Below are 6,000 nucleotides of genomic sequence, written 5' to 3' on the forward strand. Positions count from 1 at the left end.
GGGGTGGCACAGATCAAAGTACTGAGTGATTCCCAGCTGGTGGTAGAGCAACTCAAAGGAGAATTCGAAGCTAGGGATCCAAGAATGAAGAAATATCTCTCCAAGGCAAGAGAATACATAGAGGCATTCATCCAGTTCGACATAGAACACGTACCGAGAGCAGAAAATAAAAAGGCGGACGCACTAGCGAAATTAGCCTTAGCAACCGGTTCGGAATGGAAAGACACTATCTATCTTGAACGCATAGGAAAACCCTCATACGAGGAGGACAGAATTAACTCATTGGCGTCCGAATTCAGCAAGGACAACTGGAGAGCGTCCTTATTTTTGTACCTCCAGGACGGATCCTTACCAAGAGATAATAAGGAGGCTCAAAAGGTGAGGAGGAAAGCGGCAAGATATACGTTGATGGGCCGGGAGCTCTACAGGCGATCCCTTACACTGCCCTACCTCCGATGTTTAAACAAAGACGAAGGGGAATACATACTACGAGAAATCCACGAAGGAGTATGCGGAAACCACCTTGCCAGTAGGGCTCTAGCTCACAAAGCTATGCAATAGGGATTTTACTGGCCCACAATGAGGAAGGACGCGGTTGGGCTCGTAAAAAAATGTGACAGATGTCAAAGGTGCGCAATTGTACCACGCGCCCCCTCAAGTCTACTCTCTCCTCTAACCAGTCCCTGCCCTTTTGCTCAGTGGGGGATAGATATCCTTGGACCTCTTCCACAGATGACTGGCCAGAAAAAATTCTTGTTGGTAGCAATAGATTATTTCACTAAGTGGGTAGAGGCCGAACCCCTAGCCACCATAACAGAGCGGAATATTACACGCTTCGTATGGACCTCATTAGTTTGTCGCTATGGCATTCCCTTAGCGATAGTTACAGACCACGGGAAGCAGTTCGACAACGAGCGCTTCAAAAAGTTCTATTCGGACCTATCTGTTATGCTTCTCTTCGCGTCAATGGCGCACCCCCAGAGCAACGGACAAGTAGAGAACATGAATCGGACGATTCTGTACGGACTGAGGACCCGACTCGAATCTATGCAAGGTAGATGGACAGAGCAACTCCCTTCCCTTATATGGGCGTACCACACCACCAAGAGAGCAGCAACAGGGGAAACCCCGTTCATGCTTGTTTTCGGCGCAGAAGCAGTCATCCCAGCAGAGGTGGGCATACCCTCTTGGCGAAGGAAATACTTTAACGAGCAGACCAACAGTGAGGAGCTCAGGTCAGAAATAGACCTACTGGAAGAGAGACAGGATCAGGCGAGTTTAAAAGTTGCAGCGTACCTGCAGAGGGTAGCAAAGTACTACAACAACCGCGTCAAAATAAGGAATTTCCATTCAGGAGACTTAGTCCTGAGGAAGAGGTGAAACAACCCGTCCGAGCAGGGGTCGCACAAGTTAAAGCCTAACTGGGAGGGCCCATACAAGGTCACAACAGAAATAAAACCCGGAACATACAAGTTGGAAGATGTAGGGGGGAAAGAAGTCAAGAACACATGGAACTCTGAAATGTTAAAGAAATACTATTCTTAAAAAACCGCTTCTTGCAGCGCTGTAATAAAAGTGTCGCTTACAAAAGTTGCACTACATCAATAAAGGATGAAAAATTCAAAATACATATTCTGTCCCTACGAACTAATTTGCTTTGCTCCCTTCTCCAGCTTCCTCCTCCTCCCCTTCTTCATCCTCTTCCAGATCCTCTGCAGACTCGGGGCTCTCCTCGCCATAGCCATGAGAGCTTACACCGTCAAGAGGGATCTCGGGATGTTTAGTCCTTACTTGATCACGACACCTCCTGAATCCAACTCGGTAAGCTTTAGAGGTGTCGATAACAAATTGGTTGGAGTCCTTGTATATCTTCACTGCAGTTCGGGAAGCAGAAGCAGCAGCAGTAGCTTCTCGGGCAGGAAGTTCCTCCCTACGAAGGCGATCGATCTCTGCCTGCAAAGCTTGCTCGCGGAGCTCAGCCTCGTGCAGCTCGTTCTGAGCGAGGACATATTTTTCCCATGCATCCAGTGTCTGGCGATACATCTCCGTGACTTTCTCCTCCTGGGCCAGAGCCATCGTCGCCAGTTGGGGAAAAATGCAAGGTATGGAACAGTTAGAAAGAGCAGGCATAAGTAAAAAAAAAAAAAAAATTATAAAGCAAGTAAAGTAGACACCTGGTAAGAAGTATGGCGGATTTTCGTCGAGAGAGCGTCAGGAAGGGTACATTGGGCCTACACAAAGTCCTCAACATGCACAGCCCGACAGAGAGCAGACGCAGAACGGGTCGGCTCGTGAAAAATGGCTTCCACTTGAGCCTGCGAGTGCGTAGGAGGAGCAGCATGGACCTCGTCAGTAAGGGCACCGGAATCACCTACTGCAGGGGCTTCCCTTTGAGAGGATTCTCCTTCGACCTCTTCTCTTCTTCCTACTCCTACTCACCCTTTGCTTTCTAGCTTCTCCCATGAGCGATTCATACCTGGTGAAGTCCATATCTGCGAGTATAAAAGAAAAATTGAGTAAGAACACCCACAGTAAAGATAACACCTGAACATACTCATACACAAAATCAGGGGAGAGAATGACTTGAGGAAACGGGGCTGATTCCCCATTGCACAAGGACACGCTCCTGGAGCAGCTCCTCATGAGGGATAATACCCCGTTCACCGAGTGTACGAAGTTCTTTTAGGGTGGCTTGCTCTTCGGGGGAAAGTTTGGGGAGGAGATGGCACACCCGAACTACAAGGGAAAAAGGGGTGAAAGGAGAAAACAATGGGTTAGACGGATAACCTACTTGTAAGCCTTGAAAAAGAGGGTGGGGAAAGATAACAACGTTACCGTCAAGAGGAGTAGACCAGACAAAGGATTCGTTGTAATTCAACTCTCCCGAAACAAAGAAGTAACTGGTCTTCCAATTATGGATGGAAGAACTGCCTGGTGAGAAGAGTTTATAACCTGGTAGAGAGTTGCAATAATACAGCTCCTTCTCTGCAGAATGAGACCGCATTTGGAAGCAACTTCTAAAAAGTGGGACGGTAGGCTGATGGCCCAAACGGAGCAGGAGCACAGCAAAACAGGTGAGCGAAAGATAAGAGTTCGGAATGAGTTGTGATGGTGCTATGCGGTAAAAACGTAGTACGCTAGAAACAAAAGGGGAAAAAGGGAGCCTAAGACCCAAGTCTAGATAATCAGTATAGAGGAAGAGCTCCTCGGATTTTTGGTCAAGAGCTGACTCAGTAGCAGAGGATAACCTAACAGTGATATTCGATGGTACGGCAAAGAAATAACGGGCGTTCTGCAGGTCAGACGAGGAGAGCTCACAACGAGCGCTCCGAACTGTTGTAGGTACCCTAAAGGGCTGTGAGGACGTCTCCATAGGAAAAAACAAGCCTGAAAGAAACACTACCTAGACCTAAGGGTCAAGCGGAGCAAGCAACAGCAAAGATCAAGAAGAAAGGAGGCCAACACAGATCAAGACAGTAAAATTTCACACAAACAACAAGGCAATCTTACAAGACAAGATCAAACATACAAAGCTAGCGCAAGAACAATGAAGAACATGAAGAACAACAAGACAAAAATACTATAGAAAGGAAAGCATACCTAGCACCGAATAAGGGACTTGTGGAATGGAGAGGAGTAGAGAAGGAAGCAGTCCTCTTGGAATGAAGACGAGTGCGGAATGAAGGAGTCCACTGGCCTTTATATAGAGAGGAGGGCACGAATCCCAGTGGCGGGAATCTCAAGAATTTTCATTTACGAGAAGGACTGCGTCTCGAAGGAGGCATAGGAAACAGAGAATCTCTGACAAATGCACAGACGAGGCTTCCCGAGGACAAACTCCACTTTGGAAACACCAAGTTGCCTCGGACACAGCGACAGACGGATGGCCATCAATAATGCTTTCCTCCAACCCACTTTCCAAGGTAGGACGCATTTAATACCTGCTTTTTGATATCTCTCGCAGGACAGAAGCGTGCAAGTGCCTCGGGAAAGCGTGAAGGACGACCCAACAAATGAGCACGACTCATCGGCGCAAGGCCCAAAATGACAAGCACGACTCGAGAGGCCAGACCAACCAACAGATGAGCACGACTCATCAGGAGGATGGCCCAAACTGACGAGCACGACTCGTGAGGGCAGAACAACCCAACAGATGAGCACGACTCATCAGAAAGATGGCCCAAACTGACGAGCACGACTCGTGAGCCAGAACAACCCAACAGATGAGCACGACTCATCAGAAAGATGGCCCAAACTGACGAGCACGACTCGTGAGGCCAGAACAACCCAACAGATAAGCACGACTCATTACGCGGAAAGCCAAAGCAACGAGCATTATTTGTAATGTCGCACCAGCCGAGTAGGTTGGTCAGCTCGGTAGAAACAGCTCGGCACGAGTCCTGCTTCGTAGAGCTCGGACAAAAGAGCTCGGCACGAATCCTTCCCCGAACAGCTCGGCAGAAAACAGCTCTGCACGAGTCCTGCTTCGAAGAGCTCAGACAAAAGAGCTCGACACGAATGCTTCCTCGAAGAGCTCGGCCCGAACAGCTCGGCACGAGTCCTGCTTCAAAGAGCTCGGACAAAAGAGCTCGACACGAATGCTTCCTCGAAGAGCTCGGCCCGAACAGCTCGGCACGAGTCCTGCTTCAAAGAGCTCGGACAAAAGAGCTCGGCACGAATCCTTCCCCGAACAGCTCGGCAGAAAACAGCTCGGACGAGTCCTGCTTTAAAGAGCTCGGACAAAAGAGCTCGACACGAATGCTTCCTCGAAGAGCTCGGCCCGAACAGCTCGTCAGAAACAGCTCGGCACGAGTCCTGCTTCGTAGAGCTCGGACAAAAGAGCTCGGCACGAATCCTTCCCCGAACAGCTCGGCAGAAAACAGCTCGGCACGAGTCGTGCTTCAGAGAGCTCGGACAAAAGAGCTCGGCACGAATCCTTCCCTGAACAGCTCGGCAGAAACAGCTCGGCACGAATCCTTCCTCGAGGAGCTCCGCCCGAACAGCTCGGCAGAAACAGCTCGGCACGGGTCCTGCTTCAAAGAGCTCGGTCAAAAGAGCTCGGCCCAAACAGCTTGGATGAAACAGCTCTGCACAAAATAGCTCGGCGCAAACAGTCGGCATGAGCTACTCAAGTATTCTACCAAAAAAAAAAAGGAAGACGAGGAAGTGTTAAAACCGAAAGATGCAAACACAAATAATGATTCAAAATTCTATCCAGAAATTTGAAATTGAGGGGGGGACAACTGGTATGCCCATAATAAATCACACTAATAAGGGCAGGTCAACGCCTGTCTCATACTTTCTCCAAGTCTGACTTTCTGACGAGTGATTAGCTCCGACCTAATAAAGAGAAGGAGAGATTCACGCCGACGCCCTTAAAAACTGAGTAATAGGCGTACGCACTTAGGGCCGAAGAGCGATTCGCGCCCCCACGCAATAAATCCGAGCCAACCAGCGGTCAACTCAAGCCCCTATAAGTAGGGACTGGGGATACAAGCAAAGGTAGGTGATAAGACACTACTCTACTGTTGCATTAAGCCTCTTTGAAAGCTTTCCTCTTACTTAGGCATCGGAGAGATCCCCCGGAGTACACCCCGGGTCCTCCAAGCCTCTCTTCTCTTCCTATTTCAGGTCAACAAGAGTCAAGGAGCATTCCAACCATTTTTTTTTACCCCGCAACACTCATAATTATCACTTCAAATTGTTTTATCCTCCAAGTCAATAATTCAGCCCAATGGCCCAAACCCAATGGATATACAAACTACATTGTCTAAATAACTATACATTACATAGTCTGCAAGTAGCTTATAGGTAAATGAAGGATACAAAATATTATTTACCAATAAAAAGGATATATAAGGATATTTTGAATGCAAAAGAATGCACAGTAAGCTCTTGTTGTGTGCTCGAGCTGCTTCCCAATAGTTTGAATGAAAACATAAAAAAATGCAGTCATGAAAATCTTAATGAGCTCCCAACTCATTGGAGAAAATGGCAACA

This window comes from Malania oleifera, chromosome 6 (assembly GCF_029873635.1).
Source record: "Malania oleifera isolate guangnan ecotype guangnan chromosome 6, ASM2987363v1, whole genome shotgun sequence".
NCBI lineage: Eukaryota > Viridiplantae > Streptophyta > Magnoliopsida > Santalales > Ximeniaceae > Malania > Malania oleifera.